This window comes from Armigeres subalbatus, chromosome 1 (assembly GCF_024139115.2).
Source record: "Armigeres subalbatus isolate Guangzhou_Male chromosome 1, GZ_Asu_2, whole genome shotgun sequence".
Classification (NCBI taxonomy): Eukaryota; Metazoa; Arthropoda; class Insecta; order Diptera; family Culicidae; genus Armigeres; species Armigeres subalbatus.
Window position 1 is genome coordinate 164,260,380 of NC_085139.1, and position 23,339 is coordinate 164,283,718.

Below are 23,339 nucleotides of genomic sequence, written 5' to 3' on the forward strand. Positions count from 1 at the left end.
CAATAATGGCTGTACCAATTCTCCTAGAATCAGCTCTTGACCGTCGACGCGACGGTGGCTTACCAGCAGAGGAACTTAATGCTTCGCATGCAGCAGTGACAGAAGCAGAAGCAAGGCTATGTTTCATTATTATTGGTTTTCCGCTGACCGAGTGTGATAACACACTGGCGACAAGGTAATAATGGAGGAGCTATATATTTGATAAGTGATACCCGGGCTTCTCTGCTGCTGAGAAACTGCCACACGTGTACGACATTGCGCGCTGGAACTAATGGAATGCTTGAGCTGATGAACCACGCTATATTATGAGGCTCGTTTGCTGTCTTGTTCATGTAGGAGTCGAGTTGGTTTTTCGATGAATTGTTTCCTCTTGCAAACAAAGAAAGAGCTGTCGGACGGTATGAGCAAGGGTAAAGAACAAAATGTTTCTCTTCTACACGTGTGCCCATTATGATGAAAAAGTGGGTTGCAGAAACAGAGAAAGGCTTTCTAATGGTTTGTTTAGAATATTTTTGAAAATTGATTGTGGTCGGATTGAGTGAGACATTAAATTCATATGCAAAAAATGATGGTAACGTAGCACTAGTGTGTGGTAATATTTATCTTGTTAATTTGAAATAGCCGACTTATTCAAAATCCCTTAGGAAATTTTGCATCTCAAGCATACAAATAATGTACCCCCGGGGGTGGGGGTGAGACAATGGGACAAAATGTAATATATTCCAAGGAAATGGTAATGGCAGTTTCTGTGGGTATCAAAGTGTATCCGTCCCTGCACGTCTTTGACATCTGGCTTGGGTTTGACATTTCGTTTTCCTCCTGTTTCAGGATGCGAGAAGAGGGTAATCAAAATGTCAAATCCAAGCCAGATGTCAAAGAAGTACAGTGGCGGATACACTTTGATACCCATATAAGGCGCCATTACCGTACGCGAAAAGCTGGATAATGCTCTGCTAGTTAACCCTTATGCAGCCAACAAAAAAAACACACGTGGATGGCCGACAGGGTACCCGTGTTCCCATAAATTGAAATTCTCATAACTTCAATAATTTTCAACCGATTTGGATAATTTTGACAGTTTTGGAAACAGAAACTCATTTACTTTTTGCCCATTGTCAAGGTTTGCTTATGCTAATGGTTATACAAGAAATCTTTGAAGTAAGGCTTAAGAGTCTACACGCGTAACCAAAGGCCATTCAACCAGTTTCAAATATGCTACAAGCTCTTTGCGCTTCTTAGAATTGAAGGTGTTCATAGTATATACTTCGGGTAATGCAAAAATCCCTGAAATGAGGTCTTAGTCATCCGAGAAATCTCTGGAGTAAAGCCTAAAGATCTACTCGCGTAACCAAAGGCCTAATATGCAAACTCAAATACGGTACATGCTCTTTGTGGTACTTAGCATAAAATGCGTTCATAGTATATGTTCGAGTCATCCAAGAAATCTCTGGAGTAAGGCCTTGAGGTCTACACTCGTAACCATGGGTCTATGGACTTGTCTCAAAAGTGGTACATGCTCTTTGCGCATCTTGAAATCAAATGTGATCACTACATATGTTATGCGACTCTCGGATAAGTCCTCTGACGCCTTCATTGCATATGTTCATGGTCATCCAAGAAAATCCTGGAAAAGGCCTTCAGGTCTACACGCGTAACCAGACATCTTTTAGATTGTTTCAAAAGTGGTTCATGCCCTTTGTGGTACATGGAATAGAACGCTTTTATTGCATAAGTTCATGGTCATCCAAGAAAACCCTGGAAAAGGCCTTAAGATCTACATGCGTAGCTAAAGATCTTTCAGATTTTTCCAAAAGTGTTACATACCCTTTGTGGTACATAGAATAGATTGCGTCCATTGCATAGGTTCATGGTCATCCAAGAAAACCCTGGAATAGGCCTTTAAATCTGCATGGGTACTGCCTCCATTAAGGAGGTTGATCCACCGACCTTGACTGTATATCATAGACTACCTGAAGCTCAAGACAACAACAAGAACTACTTGGAATACAAACATATACCAAGATGGGGTCACAAAACTTGTTTATTCTTCTCTAACTGCCTCCATTACGGAGATTGATCTACAGAACTTCGGTGGAGTTTGATCCCACGAAACCAGTACGCTAGACAGGTGTTTTTCCTACTAAGCTACGAAGGACCTCCATAGTCCTCCGCAGCTTAGCGGGTACTGATGAAACCAAATTCACAGCACCGGGCATGTAGCCGAACTCTCGCAATACATTCTTAGAACTAATTCTTTCATATATGTTTTTGAACAATGCCAACCAAGTAGGATGAGTATTTAGTATTATCTGGCTCCTACACACTTGCTTCATCACCAACGGTGCTCGATGAAGTAGGGTTGTGTGATATTGTGCCAGTTGGTCGTCAGATCCCAACCCGACCACATAAGCGAAGAGAGATCGCCTTTCGAGTTCAGTACATTCAAAGTTAATTTCCTATGTTCCGGGTATTGAGCTACCCGGAGTGGAAATTAATTACTATTGATCCGAAGATCTTGACTGTATGGAGTTTGTAGCCTACCTGGAAGTCACGACAACAACAAGAACTACATGAAATACAAACATATACCAAGAAGGGGTCACGCAACTTGTTTATTCTTCGATAAACGCCTCCATTACGGAGATTGATCCGAAGACCTTGACTGTATGTAGTTCGTAGACTACCTGGAACTCACGACAACAACAAGAACTACATGAAAAACAAACATATGCCAAGAAGGGGTCACAAAACTTGTTTATTCTTCAATAACTGCCTCCATTACGGAGGTTGATCCACCGACCTTGAATCTATGGAGTTCGTAGACTACCTAGAGCCCACGACAACAACAAGAATTACTTGGAATACAAACATATGCCAAGAAGGGGTCACAAAACTTGTTTATTCTTCGATAACTGCCTCCATTACGGAGATTGATTCGCAGATCTTGACTGTATGGAGTTCGTAGACTACCTGGAACTCACGACAACAACAGGAACTACTTGGAATACAAATATATACCAAGAAGGGGTCATGCAACTTGTTTATTCTCCGATAACTGCCTCCGTTACCGAGGTCGATCCCCAGACCTTGACTCTATGGAGTTCGTAGACTACCTGGAGTCCACGACAACAACAACGACAAGTACACACATATACCAAGAAGGGGTCACGCAACTTGTTTATTCTTCAATAACTGCCTCCATTACGGAGATTGATCTGAAGATCTTGATTGTATGGAGTTTGTAGACTACCTGGAATTCACAACGACAAGAACTACATGAAAAACAAACATATACCAAGAAGGGGTTACGCAACTTGTTTATTCTTCGATAACTGCCTCCATTACGGAGATTGTTCCGAAGACCTTGACTGTATGGAGTTCGTAGACTACCTGGGATCAATGACAGCAACAAGAACTACTTGGAATGCAAACATGTTTTGAGAAAAGATCATTGGATGACCCGGAACATATACTGTGGAAGCATTATATGCTATACACCATAAAGAGCATGTACCGTTTTTGAATTTGCACGATAGACCGTTGATTACGTTAGCAGACCATAAGATCTTATTCCAGTGATTTTTTTGATGACTGAGGCCTTACTGCAGGAGACCCAGAATATATACTATGAACACCGACTATTCTAAGAAGCGCAATGAGCATGTAATATATTTGAAACTGGTTGAAAGTCCTTCGGTTACGTGTGTAGACTCTTAAGCCTTACTTCAAAAATTTCTTGTATAACCATGGTCAAAAGCAACCTTGACAATGAGCAAAAAGTATATGAGTTTCTGTTTCCAAAACTGTCAAAATTATCTAAATCGGTTGAAAATTGTTAAAGTTATGAAAATATCAATTTATGGGAACACGGGTACCCTGTCGGCCATCCACGTGGTAAAAAAAATCAGATGCCCCTCCCCACGTCCCTCCTCACTGTATCAACGTGATTTTCTCACAGATACTACATTTTATGGAGTTCTTAGATGTCACCGAGTTTCAGCTTTCAGCTATAAAAATTCATTGAAATATTTGAAGCTGAAAAAGGAACACGGGTACCCCGTCGGCCGCATAAGGGCAATGATCTAAAAATCTGCAAAATAAGGAAAACTTCTAAGACATCGCCATCTCCATTTTACTGTTTTCAAACAATGGCCGTTCAAACTGAATACTTTCAAAAGACAACGCAAAACGGACAATACTCAGTAGACCAGTGAGGAATATTTCGCTTATCGAATCCACAGGTAGAGCCCAGATCGAACAATCACCTCATAATACATTAATATTACTTACACAACTCAGTCAACTTAAATAAAAAAAGACCATACCAAAACGATGATATGTACAAATTATTTTTACTTCACTGAACAATATTATTCAAATCAACAGATATGCATTACGTTTTATACTTTAACACTTTCAACAAAACATTGAAAAAAAATTCAAGTGGAAAGCTTAATGCGTTTTTGTTGAAGATACAGAATTGTATTACGTAATGAGATTTAGTGTAGGAATTTATGTGTCTAAAATTTTGAATAGAGTTTGATTCAGCGGCGCAGTCGAATTTTTTATGATATTTAAATTGGAATTATGAAAAATTCATTTCGAAATTCTGCGAATTTCCGTTTAATTTTGTTAAAAGTATGATTTTTTTGTTGATATTTTTTAAATTTAACGATACGAAACGAAATCAGAATATCAGATTTCACCATTGAGTATGGTGGTATTTCACGGAATTTCGTTTCGAATGCCCTGAAACAAAATTTTAATACTTTCGGGGAAAAAAAAGATGTTTATTTACCATTAAAACGTATGTGTATGTGCACTAGGGTGTCAATGAAAATCAAATTTCCGAATTTCAAAAACGGGTAGTGCTCAAAAGCTTCATCTCATCGAAAAAAGTCCCTATGCAAAATTTCAGCCCAGTCGGACTTCGTTAAGTGTTTGACCGAAGCGGTCAAAGTTTGCCTTTTTTGAATCACGAAAATATTCCAAGTGGAGGGAGGGGGGTGTTACAGGAAAATATTGAAATCGATTTTGTATTTTTGATGCCAAATGTCTTAGAAATGTATGAAACCTTGAGATCTAATGGTGTTATCTAAAAAAAAAAGACTTCTCGAGATTTTTTTTAAATCGAAATTTTTGTTTGTGAGGCCAAATGTCTTAGAAACATTGAGATCTGGTGTTATCTCGGATTTTTTTTTTTTTAGAAGAAATTACTTTTCGGAACTTAGAAAAATTATTTGTTATGTCAAATGTCTTTAAAAAAAATTGTTTTATAAAAATTATGTTATATTTCTAAGACATGTATAAAAAATCGTTTTTAAAAAAAAATCTAAGCTTAGCTTAATTTGGTTGACTGTACCCATCATAGTTGCTAGTCGTGATTGGCCGAGGAACAACAAATAATGCCCAGCTCACCAATTGAATAGTTTGCTCGGGGCTAGAAAGCTATTCTCACTGTACATGCTTCGGAGTTTCTTTAATTCAAGATCAATATCGATGCCAGCCACGTCCTCACAGTAAATTGGGATAAGAGGAGGAAAATTAGTTCGACACTCATTGCTGCAAGAGACCGAGGAATCCTCTGCATCTCCATGAGCGCACTGGAAAGGAATCGCATGTTAGCTGGGAAGAAAATATATTGGAAATCGCCTTGGTAGGCGACTAATTATTTCATTTGAACGACGCCATATTCATGATGATACAAAAATGGAAAAGCAACACGTGTCTCACGTATTTTCCCGAAGACTTGCTCGATAGCTACTCCGAAAAAATACGCACTAAACTGATTAACTTTATTACCGGCTGGGAAGTTAACATGCACTTCTAATCCTTTATTTATTTATTTAGGCACTCTGTGTTACTTAACCGCTACTGTGCCGAGATCTACTGTGGTATTCTGCTTTGCATCTATTTTTAGATTTCCATTGCCATTATTGTTGTCGTTGCCAGTCCATTTCATCGTGAGTCCATTGTGTCCGTTTGTCCATGTCGTGTATCCAATGATCGTTGCATTGTTCGGTTGCCATTTTATCCGGGTATGTTGGAGGAATGCCTCCGAGAAGAACAAGTGTCAGTCGTCATCAGGCAGCCATGACGATAGGCGCGTCTCCCAAAACGCTACTGCATGGGCTACGTATCCGGCGACTGACGAGGGTTTGGTGGAGGGGCTGGGAATCGAACCCATGACCATTCGCTTATAAGGCGAACGTGTAGCCAACTACGCTACGGGACCCCCCTTAACATGCACTTCGATTTTTAAAAAAAGTAAGTCCCAAAAAGTTTTTTTTTTTTCGGTATAACACCAGATTTTGACGTTTCATGCATTTCTAAGACATTTGACATCAAAAATAAAAATTCGATTTCTAAATTTTCCTGTACCATAATGGACATAATGTTAATCAAATATTTGTAACGGCCTCTGTTCTTTCTTGGTAGATACGCTTTCAACACATTCTGTTGCTACGCTATGCATTGCAAGAAATAGGTGGCTTTAAATAAAAGCAAAAAAAATCCATAATAAATTATAAATTGCGGCTATGTCATATGAAAATTTTCATATTTTTTATTGCTCTTTATTGCTTTTTTTGTGGAAAATTTCCCATTTTCTGAGAAAAAACGGGGAAAATTTTGTATATGATTATTACTAATATTGAAAATTTCGACTTCAAATAAACACGACCAACATAGGTTGTAAAAATTTTGGTTCCAAATGGTGGAAGAGTCTATCCAGTTTTCCGCGAGCGGTAATGACCGCTAGCTTGCCTTCAGGTTAGTCTCTGATTTGACATTTCTGGAGGTCAACTGCACCCACCGTTTGAGCATTTTGATCAATGTGCTATAAAAGAAGGCTTGAATTCACTTAATCAGGCGACCATTACCGCTCGCGGAAAACTGGATAGAGTTTTGCAGGAGAGTGAGAAAAGGGTTAGATGAGCTGACACTCTTTACCCACTCTCACACGAAGAATTGATTTATTTTACCAAACCGTATAACAAGCAATTCATGGTAACGTGAACGGGCCCACATCAGCAAGTATGATGACCACGCGTCTCCATAATCGGACGGATGCATCACCATCAGCTCTGCGTAGTGATGTTTTGATATGGTGTAAGGTACCTACGTAGGCCACTCTCTAATCCATCTGGATTGGTTGGCCTCAAACATTCCGCCGGTCGTCGACGACAGCGCGGTTGGACCGCATCACAGTCAGCTGATTACTGTGCGAAAATATGCCGAAGGAAAACAAGAATCACCTAAATGAAAGCACTCCCACGTAGCGTCGTGCGGACGGTAACGACAATTTACTCTACTCGGGGCAAGTGAATGCGCATCGTTATTAAAGTGAAAATAGCGCAAAAGACAATATGTGCCAATAACACTCATGTTGGTTCGCCACAATCGACGACATCTCATGGTGTTTTCCTTGTGCTCGGTTGTTTACTCGTTTCAGCCGACCGACGACAAATTGTTGTTGTTTAATCACAAAATATACATCATGAATCAGGAATTTCACGAACATGCTTTGGCGTAATAGATGTCACTAGTTTTATTCTTTTTTCTTCGGGAAAAGTGAAACGAAGTTGTGGGTGCAGGAAGCAGGTGACGATGATGTGCGTTGGTGTTGTGATGGGAATACTTAAATAGCACGAATTCACATGAGTAAGAGTATTTTCTGTGTATGAATAAAATTAGTGAAAAACCCTACTAGAATAATCAATTTGTTTTTAATTATATTCAAAATTCAGTTGAGGTTCGAAAAAGTCGACAAGTCAAAAGGTACCTAATTCGAACGTTATACGCAACTTTATGAGTGATGCCACTGCGAAGCGCACCACGCATTGAACATCGTTGAAGACCGTTGAGTTCAATTCTCCGTTCAATCTAGGAATTTTTCAGGTTGGCAGTGAGTATTTGGATAAAAATCCTCGCAGTTAATAAGTATGAAAGTACTCAATGAAGGCTACAAGCTGCGAGACGGCAAGGTACTTACCAGTTGTGAAATGCGATACCAGTAAGGGTAGATAGACAAGATAAGGATTCCAAAGTTCCATAGTAACAGGCAAATAAAACTATTTTTAATTTCATTTATCAACAGTTCGATATGTTACCATGTTACTGCGGCTACATAAATGTCAAAACCGTTTAAAACTGCTTCGACTGGCTGACACCACAGTAGCGTTTAATTCCATGTTTTATTGTTACACTTTCACTAAGAGCCGATGATGGGAACCTCTATCAAAGATGATGAGTTAATGCTTTAGGCCAAAGGTGTTATCAATAAACAAACAGCAGGGCCTCTTCTAATGACGTTTTTACCGCGCCTTTTGTGGCTTCTCAGCGTTCACACTTCCTACCACAAACGCCACTGGCAGTTCCGAATGGGATGAAACAAACCAGGTTATGTTATGATGAAATCGGGTTGAAAAGTAGCACTGTTGGATATATATCTTTGAAGAAAGATGAAACTTATATTACACATATTGTTTCGTAGTTAGCCCAATTTGAGGATATCTAATTCATCATACTTCAGGTTTAGTTTTCGCTTTACTCTGTTTTTATCGATTCTTGTATCTTTCAAGCATGCAAAAGTGTTGAAAATAAAATACGAACCTAGCATTTCAAACCGAAAAAATGATAAATTCGGGTGAAGTAAATTCCTCATCACTTGGTATTTCGTTGCACTCCACCTCAATGGATCCGTCAACAACGTTGTTCGTGGGGTTCTACTGTGCTGCAGATAACGAATCCGAATACCTACATTTCGGCTGTACCGAGAAGTCATGCTGTGTGTTATGCTTTCTTCCTCAGGCCGTGTGAGAGAGTATTCGGAAGAAGCGACGCACGGGCCTATTCAAATACGCCATTCGCCGGTCTACATGTGTTCATAAAATCTAATTTTATCTCGTTCCGCGGGGTGAATTGCCGCTATTACACGGTATCTACTGTTACTAGTGCAAGATGGTTTACCCTACATATGATGATTGCTCCCGTTGAGGGTCAACAGCTCTAGGGACGTACAAGTGGGAAAACCTTTACCGTGCGATTGTACGATGCAGCGTTTGAAGAAGGTCGAAATATGGGAGCAGAACAAAAATCACGCAACAACAATATCAATAGATTTCATCGAGAAAAATAATTTTGATGAAAAATTCTCGAACGGATTTTATGTTACAACTTAACAATATAAATTATTTTCTTCATTATTTTTTGAAGTTATTTAGGAATCTTCCAAAAAAAAAAACTTTACCTTACTTTCGGTATTTACTGGTATTTAAAAAAAAATCGCCAGATTTATTTAGGGAATAAAGATTTCCATCGAAAACATGCTAGGTTTTTGTATTGAATCCTAGAAGTTTTGTATCTCAATGCATAATCGGAAACCAGAGTTTTTTTATCTAATGGATTCCAAGATTTTGTCTTCAACTTCGGATCTCGTTTCCAATCTAACGATTCTATTTTACTCTTCAGATTGCTAAACTTCATAACGTTCAATTAAGTTTCTCACATTTGAAAATCCTCAAGAATTTTTTTTCTGGAAAATCCTCCAGAATTGATTTTTTTAATTTCAAATTTCTGTTGCAAATTTTTCATTGAAGGTACCCGTTAAGCGACTTTTTCACGAAACGTAGTTTTCAAATCTTCTGCGAGAATTTTTAATCTTCACCGTGTTTCGCGACAAACTAATGCTACTGAAGGAGGCTTTTTCCTTAGGCATAGCATAGCATCACAGACAAACAGACGTAACACTGATGAAATTCCCATTGACCGTGAGCTCAACAGTCGTTTTAAATTCAAATGATTATGAGTTGCATATCCAGTGGCACGCGTCGTATTCTTTATATTTGACATCTCACGGTGCCACGCGGGCGCGTATTTGCTGAGCGCGCGTGCGTGTATTTGGCGTGCACCATTTTGTCAGATTGAAATGACATTTCGAAAACTCAAATATCCATCTATTAGTTGCACTCACTGAATGATGTTCATTTGATTGTTAAAAATTGTGAAAAATAAAAAAGCAGATTTTTTGCCAACTGTGTAGGACATCTCTGCTAGCACCTTCTGTTGACATTATGATGCTATACTTCAATTTGTGCAACATGTACGCGAGGTGGTGGTAAAAAAAACTGATCGACAGATTTTTGAGGACATTGTTCTACCTATTTCGTCTGTTTGTCTGTTATAGCATAGTAACGATGTACTTCGTGAATTGGACACTACTAAAGATACTCATGTTTATCTTTTGAAATTCCTATCCAGATTGCTACCCAACGAACATTAAAAGCTGATAGAGTGCTTATTCAACCAAAAATAGTCTTCTTCAACTGAAAAACTAGCTTATTCAACTTAAACTGTTTGTTGGGTATATTATATCAAGGTGTGATTCTTGATTCGAAGGTGTTGTACTTTTTACAACAATGCAGTGTGAAAAAATATAAATATAAAAATATAATTATTCATCGGAACCAGCAATCTATGCTTCAGCAATCTCCGTATTCGAGGACACTTCTTTCGCTGCATCAACTAAAACAACGGCATCATCACACAGGCAGTTATCAAGAAGCTCTTGTTCTTCACATCCGGTGTAAATTGGGTTTGTCTTAATCTTAATGCTCACACCGCGTTGTTCTGTAAATATTGTGTTAGTGTAACGCAAATTCCGCTCGTCCATATCCTGGAACTTCGGATGCATCTGTCGTACTGTCGCACTACAAATATCGTGTTTCCATGTTGCAAAAGGCCAACCTTCTTGAACGTCGGAGTATTCATAAAACCTCAGTATTCCATATTGTATATTATGTCCGGAAGTTCCTTTGATATGAAATTAGAGGTTCATTCAGCGGTTGTCTATCTTTCTCTTGAACCATGGTTTTGATTTCTTCTCTGTATACTTCCAGTGTTGACGGGTACTATCGTTTGATCTCGCTTTTCACGGCTATACTATCCGCGGCATTCTAACAGTGAATATCAGCAGGATCGTTTAACGTCCTCATGTGGCTCCCATACGGAATCTTCGGGAAGGGAATCGGAACAAAATAGTCTCCTAAAATCGATGCACAATAAGCAATATTTCATAAGACAATTAATCTAAAAACCAACCTCCAATATGTCATCCACAACAACACCGTACATCCGTACCCGTTCTTCCTGCATAATCTTATAGATTTGTGCATTGTTAGTTTCCAAACGCCGACACATATTTATTTCCAGCACTAAATATGACAGTTTTATTTTGAGCAGATAGGAAAAAATGTGATCATGGTAAAACTAATGCACCAGTGGAATAGTTTTGCTGAATTCGACGATAGATTAGATAAAAATATAAAAACAGATTTGTTTTTATACTATTCTAGGATTGTTCTATTTCTGAGTGTGCGTTGATATTTAGCGCGATATTTCATCTGTGACGACAGCGACAATCTTCCTCTATACTTTATTACCTCTATTGAATGAAGCTAATAGCTTTAAAAAAAATCCCTCTGTTTTGGCTTTTCTGGTCATAGAATTTATAAAGCGGAGTGATTCTACTACATCCGACGTTTCGACCCTTGGTTTGGGCCTTCTTCAGGGAAGTTGTAGAAGGCCCAAACCAAGGGTCGAAACGTCGGATGTAGTAGAATCACTCCGCTTTATAAATTCTATGACCTGAAAAGCCAAAACAGAGGGATTTTTTGTTAGCTACTCTGGTCGTTCCCAATATTAATAGCTTTAAGGTTGCCCTGAACTATCACTGTCGTTGCGACTCTATTGGCTCCGTTCACGCTTCCTTACCAAAGCGACAAACTGCCAGATTGAGCAACAGTCGTATCGCGTTGGTTTGAAGAAACCTTTATTATGATCAGGGATTGAATCCAAAAGAGAATGAGATAATTTGGGAGGCTATGTCCCATAATAATATCTTTTAAAAAGCTCCAAACGCGGGGCACTGGTTCTGATGATGCATTTAAACTTACTTTTAAACAGCTGTGCAAAAAAATGGTCCCGACAGAAAATGAGCGTTTCATCATCACTTCTTGGTAGGGGGCTGCCTATCTGATTCGGTTTTTTCGCGCTTGTATACAAGTTTGATAAATTTGTTTTCATGGCTTGTAGTAATTCGGAACAGTTTTTGCCTATTCTAGGAATTCCTCCGAGAATTTCTTCAGGGAATCCATCGGAATTTATCCAAAAAATACCTCCTGGGACTCAAACCAGGAATTCCATCGCTAACTTCAGGAGTAACTTCAGAAATTTCTCCAGGAAATCATTTGGGAACTCCTTCGGATACTCCCACAAAAATTGCTTCGGAAATTCTTCCTGAAAAAGGAACATCATGGAGCAGTTCTTGAAGGAATTTTCGGCAGAATAGCTTGAGAATTCCAAAACGAATTCCCGGGGAATTCTTGAAGACATTTTTGGGAGAACTTATAAAGAGAATTCTAGAGGAATTCTTGAGGTAATTTCTGGGGATAATCTTGATGATTTTTTTTGGAAAATTCATGAAGAAATTTCTGGAGGAAAAGGGGGAGAGTTTCTACAAGAATTTCCGGGGCTATTTTTTAAGATATTGCTGTGAATACTTTTAAAAATTTCTCGGAAAGTCCTGAAGGGTTTTTGGATGATTTTTTGTAGAGATTTTAGGGGAAGTAGAAATTTTATGAATTCCGCCAGGATCTTCCGGAGAACCTTAAATAATTTCCAAAAGAATTTCAGGGGGAATTTTTGAAAGTAATTATGAAAGAGTTTTTACGACATTTCCGGAACAATATCTGGAGAAATAGTCAGAAGAAGAAAAAAACCCCTGAACAATTTCCCTAGAGAGTCCTTGGAGGAACTTTGAGAAGAATTCCCGGGGCGTGCATAGGAGGTGATTATCAAGGGCTTCCACGTGAGTTTCTGAAGAAATTCAAAGGGAATTTCTGGAAAGGCCTTGAAGTAATTAATGAAAACATCTTGATGATGGGGTTATACCCCATGACAAATTTCTTTTAGAAAGCTCCAAATGCGGGGAGCACTGGCACTGATGATGCATTTCAACTTGTTCTACACAGCTGTGCGGTCCCCAACACAAAATGGGCGAGAACAAAGCGAGAATCACCACTTCTCTGTAGGGACTGCCTATCCGATTCTGTTTTTCGCACATGTATACAACTTTGATAAATTTGTTATCATGGATTATTATGATTCTGAACAGTTTTTGCCTCTCTTTTATAGTTGTTCGTTATCTATTGAGAGCGATTTCAGCAAACCCTGGTGTTTAGAATTATCAAACAATGTGGTATCGGACCCAAACATTTTGTATTCATTCGCAAGTCTTTCAGAAACGAAATCTTCCCAAGGTTTCGGGTATCTGGGTGTCCACGGTATAATCAAACATGGTCTCTGATATTTTTCTTGTACAGTCGACATCCTTGTAAACATTTTTGCTGAAGAAAGTGGGGACCTAGCTTTCATCTGCGATGTTGAACAGCCAATCTAAAACGCTGGGCATATATGATTCATTCGTCCCGAAAGGGTTAAATCAGATGTATAAGTATTACGTAGTATTTGAAGGAAACTACGCATGTGATTGAAACATATCAAAATTTCAACTAAAATCGTGCAGAAAACTATACATTTTTTTTTGTGTACGTACGTGGTAGAGGGAAAGCAGCACAACTTTCGTGTCATTTTTCCATTGTGCCAATAAGGTCACGAGGGACACGAAGGAAGTCGGGAAATGACGTGTTTCCGATTATGTCCGAGCCCACCATCCTTGATCTGAGGATTCACGGACTCGATCATTTCGTCCATGGTCAGCCAATGAGTTGGAAGTGTCTGCCTTTTCTGATTAGTTTTTCGATTGTCCTAAGTATGTTTCAGGTGTGACATTAAATGTAATTAATTAATTTAAATGATGTTCGTTTTTAGCAGTTAGGCAAAACAGGTTGCGTGAAGATTTGTGTTCGAAATTAGACTAGATAGTCAAATCTCGTGAGGCAAATGTGCTCTAAATGTGCTATGGTGCTTGTACTTAACTTGTGCGACTTTTTCTGTCCGCAGCAAATTTCCGCATCCCAAGCGCGACGCGTATTCCCAACGGACGAAATATTCCTGGCGATCGTCAACCAGCCAGAAGTGGACCGATCCGTCGCCATATCGGTTCGGGAAGGCCAGGGGACTTTCACCTGGACAAGTTCAACCCGGCCAGAAACAGCTAGCAACCGCCACCGCGATACGGCTTGATTGATAATCAATCACTGGGCGTCAACAAGCCGGGAGCGTCGACCCCACAAGCAAGTCATCGAATGGGTCAGGTAAACAATAACCCGAGCCGGTGAGTCATCAAACCATTTGAGCTAGTTGAGCCGCCAAATTTCGCGAGGCGTGCATTCTGCCGACGATCGTGTGGGTCCGCAATCACGGGCCCGTGAAAATGCGTGCGTGAGCCCGTTGCGCCACCACTGAAAATTGCCGTCGGCTACTAGGAGCGCAGACCCATGATCAGATTCTCGGAGTCCATTTGTTGTTTATCGAATAGGGTTTATGGTTGACTCAATCACGAGAATGTTCGAGGCACAAGGGCGTGACTAAGAAATCCATCCAAATATTTTTAAATTTTGCCGGTTGCTTGGCCGAATGGATCATTTGCCAAAAATGGCGTTTGTCCGGAATAGTCGTTAGACAGAAACAGCCATTTGGCCGAAAATGTCATTTGGTCGAAATTATGATTCGGCCGAAAGTGACGGTCTTCCGAACTCTTCATTTTGCCGAAATGGTCGAATGTCAGAAAGAGCCATTTGGTTGAACGGGTGATTTTTTGGCCATATGACCAGTTCAGCAATTGACATTTTCGACCGTATGAACCATCCGGCCAAACTACATTTTAGGTCAAATGGCCCTTTTTGCCAAATGACCTTATCGTCCAAACGACATTTTCGACTTTCGGCGACTTTCGGCCAAATGTCATAAAGTTCGAAAATTGTTCGACGAACATGTCATTTAGCCGAACAAACCATTAGGCAGAAACTTATCTGGCCGAAAATGTCATTAAGCAGAAATGAGAACACGGCCGAAAATTATGTGTGGACAAGCTGGTGAAGTGTGGCCGAATAGGTCATTTGGCCTCAAATGCCGTTTGGCTGATATGCTCGTTTGGCAGAAAATATCGTTCAGCCGAACTGTAGACCTGTGCGCCGGTCACATCATCGACGGCGGCGGTGGCGTGGCAGTTGGCTTTTACCGGCGGCTGTAACTAGATAAGTACCTAGATAAATTATTATACCTACGCATAGTATAAATAGTGTAAGCTGCGATCATTTTCTTCAAGTCGAGTCAAGTACGAGACACTGAAGACGGCCTTACATTTGAGGTCGAAATACGTATCTGTCAAGATACAATTAAGTGGTTTTTTTCAATGGGATTGTACTAACTCGTCTTATGACAAGTGAAGACATTCCACTAAAAAGCTCAAAATAATTTTCTTATCATTTTTTTAACAGTTTGAATGTTACATATCTTAATTGGTCTAGTGCTTATATTCGCGGCTACAAGTCAGCACTATGAATGTTGGATTTGAATTCCCAGTCTGGTAGAATTTTTTAAAACTTCCCTGGGCAATTCCTTTAGGAGTTTCTTTGGAAATTGCTCTAGGAATTCGTACGGAGATATTCGAAAATTCGTCCTAGAATTTTGGAAGGAAATGGCGGAGAAAATTCCGAAGGAATTACTAGATGAATTTCCGAGGCAGAGCAGAGACACTTACGCGAAGCCCGCGGGATAGAGAGAATCTCCTTTCAACAGTGTAATCCAACTGACAAATAAATGAATCATTTGTTTGAGAAATTGCAGAAATTGCTCTTAATATATGACGAATAACGATGAAAGCATTAACATTAGTATTGTTACGGTGTATTTCGTAGATTGGACACTAGTGATAATCATGTTTTAATTTTGAGATCCTTATCTAGATCGTTAACAGAAATCAAGGAAGGGGGTGGTCTTCGATTCCAGTCTTAAACAAAAATAACAAAAGCACGAGGATTACTGCTCCTGGCCACGCCCATCTTCACCGTAACTAGGGAGAGGAAGGAAGTGTTGATGTAGTACTTACTTAACGAGAGGTCACCGACTTAGCAACCCCCTAATAAGTACGACGGAGTTGGATAATGAGGAACGTATTCGTTGGGTCAGGATTTGCCTGTAGCTGGCAATGTAACCGTGGTAGATCTTACCCCGTAACACATCACGTAAAGGTGTCTACCCAGCATTACGGATAGATAACGAATAACGATGAAAGAAAGGCAAAAACTGTTCCGAATCATAACAAGCCATGATAACAAATTTGTCAAACAGCTCTCACAGATAAGTGATGATTTTCGCTTTGTTCTCGCTCATTTTGTGTTGAGGACCGCACGGCTATGTAGAATAAGTTGAAATGCACCATCGGAACCAGTGCTCCCCGTGTTTGAAGCTTATTAAAAGAAGTTTAACATGAGGTGTAGCCTCTTGAATCAGTTTTTTTTATCATAACACCTTGAGTCTCTTACGGTATGCCACATATTGTGTATGTATCCAGAGATGATAAGTGAAAGACATTCTCTTTCTCTTTTGAATTCAATCTCTGCGCTGGGGCACTTACAGTTTACTTGTTGTAATATAATAAGCTTTCGTAGAAATAAACATTAGACATAATACATAAATCCCGAAAAAAGCGTAGATAGCTAAATCCGCGTGAAAACGTTCCAAATAGGAATCGGTTTCGCGCAATTTCCGCGTCAAGAATTGCATAAAAAATCCGTGTAAATCTCTGAATTCGTCAAAAAAAAATGCGCAAGTAATCTCAAAAACAAATTTTACAATTATTGTATGCAAGATTTTAATAAATGTAGGCTTTTATTACAGATACTGAATTAAAATAATACAAAATTGTAAGATTTCAATACAATGGTTGTATTAAAATCTTCCGAAATTGTATATGCCAAAATTTTATACAGGACTGTATTAAAATCTGCCATCCGCTGGTTGGGTGAATATACCCGCGTAAAAAGCGACCCATGTGCTTATTATATTTACCATCGACTTTTTCGCCCACACCGGTTCACGCCGCCACCACCGCCGCCGATAAAAGCCAACTGCCACGCCGCTGCCGCCGCCGATGATGTGACCGGCGCACTGGTTCACAGTTCGGCTTAACGATATTTTCAGCTAAATGATCATTTCTACCAAACAAGCATATCAGCCAAACCGCATTTGCGGCCAAATGACCTATTCGGCCAAACTTTACCAGCTTGTCCACGCAGTATTTTCGGACGTGTTCCCATTTCGGCTAAATGACATTTTCGGCCAGATAGGTTTCTGCCTAATGATTTGTTCTGCTAAATGACATGTTCGTCGAACAACTTTCGAACTTTATGACATTTGGCCGAAAGTCGCCGAAAGTCGAAAATGTCGTTTGGACGATAAGGTCATTGGCAAAAGGGCCATTTGACCTAAAATGTAGTTTGGCCGGATGGTTCATACGGTCGAAAATGTCAACTGCTGAACTGGTCATATGGCCAAAAATATCACCCGTTCGGCCAAATTGCCCTTTCTGACATTCGACCATTTCGATCAAAGTTCGGAAGAGTTCGGAAGACCGTCACTTTCGGCCGAATCATAATTTCGACCAAATGACATTTTCGGCCAAATGGCTCTTTCTGTCTAACGACTATTTCGGGCAAACGCCATTTTTGGCAAATGATCCATTCGGCCAATAAACCGGCAAAATTTAAAAATAATATCTTAGTCACACCCTTGTGCCTCGAACATTCTCGTGATTGAGTCAACCATAAACCCTATTCGATAAACAACAAATGGACTCCGAGAATCTCAGGCTTTCCAAAAAAGTAATCCAGGTGCTGTCCAACATCATCCTCTCATAAATAGTCTTGATCCCAGTTGTCCGAAAAAGTAATTTAATCCCATGTCATGTTTCCCAAATTTGGCGTGGGTTTGTTTGATTATCTGTAATCGATTCGGAGAATTTCTGTTCCTCGGCGGCTATAAATATTTCAACAAATTTCACCGAAACAAAACATATCACAAACCATATCGAAAACAATGGAAGCGTTTGTTTTAGCTCCGAGCACGGTTCAAACGACCATCTGCTGCAGGTCGCGTCCGGATCATTCCCACACGACACGGCCGATGTACCTTTTTGAACACCCTCACGTTGGGATATTTCAGCAAAAAAAAACGAGCGCCAGCCCGCAGTTGGCCTCTAATGAGCAACGAGTTTATTTGTGTACGTTATGAAGAAGATGTTTGCTTTCGAAACCCGAAATTAAAAATTTGTCATGCCCGGTTTTGCTCAGTGTGATAGGTGGAACGTTCGATGCGCGCGTGAAACGGACTTGAGCACTATCGAGGCACTTTTCCGAGCAGTTTACCGTCGTCATCCGTGGCGCGTTTTGCTGTCGTTCCGTCGGTCCGTCAACCGGAATATATCTCATTTCGTCGTACCCCGCGGAAAGGTATTTCCTCCTGGCATTTTTTTTTTGTACCGTGCTGGTCGGAGTGGGATCAATGAAATATTCGATCCACTCTGCTGCGGCGATGAGGTGTTCCTTGTGAATTTAATATGAAATATTCCGCCGCATTGTGTCCCCAGTGAGATTCGCGTCTCAAAGGTGCTTCGTTCGAGCGTCTGATTTTTTTTTCACCTAGCTTCCTGATTGAAAAACGTCAGCACACAGGAATTATCTGTGGGAAGAAATTTATTAATGGTGTACGGTGGCTGTATTCTCGTGGAAGTGGGCGGAAGTATCCCGCCGGAGTGGGGAATCTGAAGAAAATTCCGATGAATGGCACCATATAAATGAAGAACGAAGAAGAGTAGAACGAACAACGAACGGTCCTTGTGGAAATGTTATTTTCTGTTGCTCATATTTCTTTTTTATTCAAGTGGTGATGCGTATATACATTATGATGTATGGAATTGATGGAAATTTGTGATGGTTCAAAATCTGGGTCAAACACTTTAAATATAAGAATTTGTCATCACGATGGTGTTCCTCTGGCCAAACCAGTATAAATAATGTTTGTCTGTATGTGCCAAAGCTAATCGCATTCTGTACAGGTATTCGAGTATTGCTTGTAATTGGTAATTGTAATCGGTGACAGTAATTCCAGCCTCATTACCCCTATGCCTGGTGTATTGTAGAGTTCCATAATTGTCGATCTTGGGCGATGTTTCCCAGGTTCTCCCAAACGTTTGACTCCCCAGGTGTGAATCCATCGCGTGTGGCCTTCCACTGAGTCGTTTGCCTCTATCTGCTTCTCTGTAGAATATTGTTTTCACTTTCTTCCGACATTTGCCGTAAGTGACCAGCCCGCAGAAGCTTAACGTATTTTGTACGATCCACAATATTTTCTTCTTTATATCAAGTGTACATGCTTCTGCGCCACATATAATTTTGTAGCTTCCCACCGAGTAGTGTACGTAGCACTTTTCGTTCGGATACCTCAACCCTTTCCAATTAAGCCGTTTCTCCGCACGCCAAATTTTCTAATAGTACTTTCGAGTGTGATGTTGAACAGTAAATTTGAAAACGCATCGCCCTGCTTCTAGTCATCTAAAGTCACAATCGAGGTTGTCACTTTGTCCGCAGTCCGAATATTATCCAATCCAAATGCGACCCAAATCCAATCCAAATCCAATCCAAATCCAGTCCGAATCCAATCCAAACCAAATCCAAATCAAATCAAAAATCAATTCAAATCCAAAATTCAAATCCAATTCAAATTCAATCCAATCCAAATCAAATCAAAATCCAATCCAAATCCAATCCAAACCAAATCCAAATCCAAATCAAATCCACATCTAATCAAAATCCACTCCGAATCTAATTAAAATCCAAACCAAATGATATCATATCCAATCATAATCCAATCCAATCCAAATTCAATAAATACCAATTCAAAACCAATCCAAATCCAATCCAATTCAAATCCAAACCCAATCAAAATTCAATCCAAATCATCAAAATGCAATCCAAAGCAAATACAAATCCAATCCAAATCCATTCTTAATTCGATCCAAATCAAAATCCAATCCAAATCCAATCCAAATCCAATCCAAATCCAATCCAAATCCAATCCAAATCCAATCCAAATCCAAATCTAAATCCAATCCAAATCCAATCCAAATCCAATCCAAATCCAATCCAAATCCAATCCAAATCCAAACCCAATCCAAATCCAATCCAAATCCAATCCAAATCCAATCCAAATCCAATCCAAATCCAATCCAAATCCAATCCAAATCCAATCCAAATCCAATCCAAATCCAAATCCAAATCCAAATCCAAATCCAAATCCAAATCCAAATCCAATCCAAATCCAATCCAAATCCAATCCAAATCCAATCCAAATCCAAATCCAATCCAAATCCAATCTGAATCAATCCAAATCTAATCCAAATCAATCCAAATCAATCCAAATCAGTCAAATCAATCCAGATCAATCAATCCAAATCAGTCCAAGTCCAATCAAATCGGTCAAATCAGTCCAAATCAGTCAAATCCAATCAAATCAGTCCAGATCGGTCAAGATCCAGTCCAAATCAGTCAAATCAGTCCAGATCCGGTCAGATCCAGTCAGATCAGTCCAGATCAGTCCAGATCCAGTCCAGATCCAGTCCAAATCAATCAAATCCAGTCAAATCCAGATCAGTCCAGATCCAGTCCAGATCAGTCCAGATCAGTCCAGGTCCAGATCAATCCAGAGTCAGTCAGATCCAGTCCAAGATCAATCCAGATCCAGTCCAGTCAGTCAAATCCAGTCAAATCCAGTCAAGATCAGTCAGATCCAGTCAAATCCAGTCCAGATCCAGTCCAGATCCAGTCCAGATCAGTCGATCAATCCAGGTCCAGTCCAGATCCAGTCAAGTCAATCCAAATCAGATCCAGTCCAGTCCAGTCAATCCAGTCCAGATCGGTCAGGTCAGTCAAATCCAGTCCAGGTCAGTCAGATCAATCCAGTCCGATCGGTCAGTCCAGAGTCAATCAAATCAGTCCAGATCCAGTCAGTCAGTCCAGATCCAGTCCAGATCGGTCCAGATCCAGTCCAGGTCAGTCAAATCAATCAGTCAGTCAAGTCCAGTCCAGATCAATCCAGATCCAGTCCAGATCCAGTCCAGATCAGTCAGGTCAGTCCAGATCCAGTCCAGGTCAGTCGATCCAGTCCAGGTCAGTCCAAATCAGTCCGATCCAGTCCAGATCCAGTCAAATCAATCCAGTCAGTCAAATCAATCCAGGTCAGTCCAGATCCAGTCCAGATCAATCAGGTCAGATCCAGTCCAGATCGATCCAGATCCAGTCCAGGTCAGTCCAGATCAGTCCAGTCGATCCGATCCAGTCGGATCCAGTCCAGATCCAGTCAGATCAGTCCAGATCCAGTCAAGTCAGTCCAGATCAGTCAGGTCAATCCAGGTCAGTCCAGATCAGTCCAGTCCAGTCCAGGTCGGTCAAGATCCAGTCAGATCCAGTCGATCCAGTCAGTCCAGATCCAGTCCAGATCCAGTCAGTCAGGTCAGTCAGATCCAATCCAGTCGGTCAGATCCAGTCCAGGTCAGTCCAGATCCAGTCCAGATCAGTCAGATCCAGTCAAGTCAGTCCAGGTCAGTCCAGATCAGTCCAGATCCAGTCCAGGTCAGTCCAGGTCAGTCAGATCAGTCCAGGTCAGTCCAGATCCAGTCCAGGTCGGTCCAGATCCAGTCCAGATCCAGTCCAGATCCAGATCCAGATCCAGTCAGGTCCAGATCAGTCCAGTCAGTCAGGTCAGATCCAGTCAGGTCCAGTCAGATCAGGTCAGTCCAGATCAGTCAGGTCCAGATCCAGTCCAGTCCAGGTCCAGTCCAGATCCAGTCCAGATCAGTCCAGATCCAGTCCAGGTCAGTCCAGATCCAGTCCAGTCAGATCCAGTCCAGATCCAGTCCAGGTCAGTCCAAGTCAGTCAGATCCAGTCCAAGTCGGTCAGGTCAGATCCAGTCCAGATCCAGTCCAGATCCAGTCAGATCCAGTCCAGGTCAGTCCAGGTCAGTCCAGGTCAGTCCAGATCGATCGATCAGTCAGATCCAGTCCAGTCAGATCCAGTCGAGTCAGTCCAGATCCAGATCAGTCCAGGTCGATCCAGTCAGATCAGTCCAGATCCAGTCCAGATCAAGGAGTCAGATCCAGTCAAGATCCAGTCAGGTCAGATCCAGTCCAGGTCAGTCCAGGTCCAGTCAGGTCAATCAAAGATCAGTCAGATCCAGTCCAGATCCAGTCCAGATCCAGTCCAGATCCAGTCCAAATAAAGTCGAAGTCCAGTCAGGTTCAGTCTGGAGTCAGTCCAGATCCAGTCCAGATCAGTCCAGATCCAGTCAGATCCAGTCCAAGTCGATCCAGATCTAGTCCAGGTCAGTCCAGATCTAGTCAGATCCAGTCGGGATCCAGATCCAGTATAAATGTGATCCAGGTCAGTCCAGATCAGTCAGGTCCAGTCAGGTCCAGTCCAGATCCAGTCCAGATCCAGTCAGATCCAGTCCAGGTCGATCCAGATCAATCCAGGTCAGTCCGATCCAGTCCAGATCCAGTCCAGATCCAGTCCAGATCCAGTCAGATCCAGTCAGGTCCAGTCCAGATCAGTCAAGATCCAGTCCAGGTCAGTCCAGATCGATTAAAAGATAAGTCCAGTCAATCCAGTCAGTCAAGATCCAATCCAGATCCAGTCCAAGTCGGTCCAGGTCAGTCCAGGTCAGTCCAGTCAGTCAGATCCAGTCAGGTCAATCCAGTCAGTCCAGGTCAATCAAGTCAGTCAAGATCCAGTCAGGCCCAGATCCAGTCAGATCCAGTCCAGGTGCGGTCCAAGTCCAGTCCAAGTCCAGTCCAGATCAGTCCAGATCCAGTCCAGATCAGTCCAGGTCCAGCCCAGATCCAGTTCAGATCCAGTCAAGATCTAGTCAAGATCAGATCCAGATCGGTCAGATCCAGTCAGGCCAGTTCAGATCGGTCAGATCCAGTCAGATCTGGTTCAGATCAGATCCAGATCCAGTCCAGATCCAGTCAGGCCCAGTTCAAGATCAGTCCAGGTCCAGTCCAGGTCAGTTCAGATCCAGTCCAAGATCCAGTCAGATCCAGTCCAGGCCCAGTCCAAGGTCGGCCCAGAGTCCGGTCAGTCCAGTCCAGTCCGGTCCAGATCCAGTCCAGATCCAGTCAGGTCAGTCCAGATCCAGTCCAGATCGGTCCAGATCCAGTCAGATCAATCCAGATCCAGTCCAGGTCAGTTAAAGAAGTCCAGATCCAGTCAAAATCCAGTCCAGATCCAGTCCAAGTCAGTCCAATCCAGTCCAGATCCAG

At 41.1% G+C, this 23,339-nt stretch overlaps 1 protein-coding gene across 2 annotated transcripts in view; it reads left to right on the forward strand.

The window, feature by feature from the left end:
- The window catches only part of LOC134205474 (cAMP-specific 3',5'-cyclic phosphodiesterase-like), a 199,647-nt gene that overhangs the window by 116,932 nt on the left and 59,376 nt on the right, over positions 1-23,339 (forward strand). Inside the window, exon 1 of one of the 2 annotated variants that reach the window (XM_062680743.1) lies at positions 17,881-18,473. The exons of the other annotated variant lie outside the window; for it this stretch is intronic. The gene's annotated coding sequence lies outside the window, so the exon portion shown is untranslated. Of the gene's footprint in view, positions 1-17,880; positions 18,474-23,339 lie in introns of those variants that run through there. 2 annotated transcript variants of the gene reach the window in all.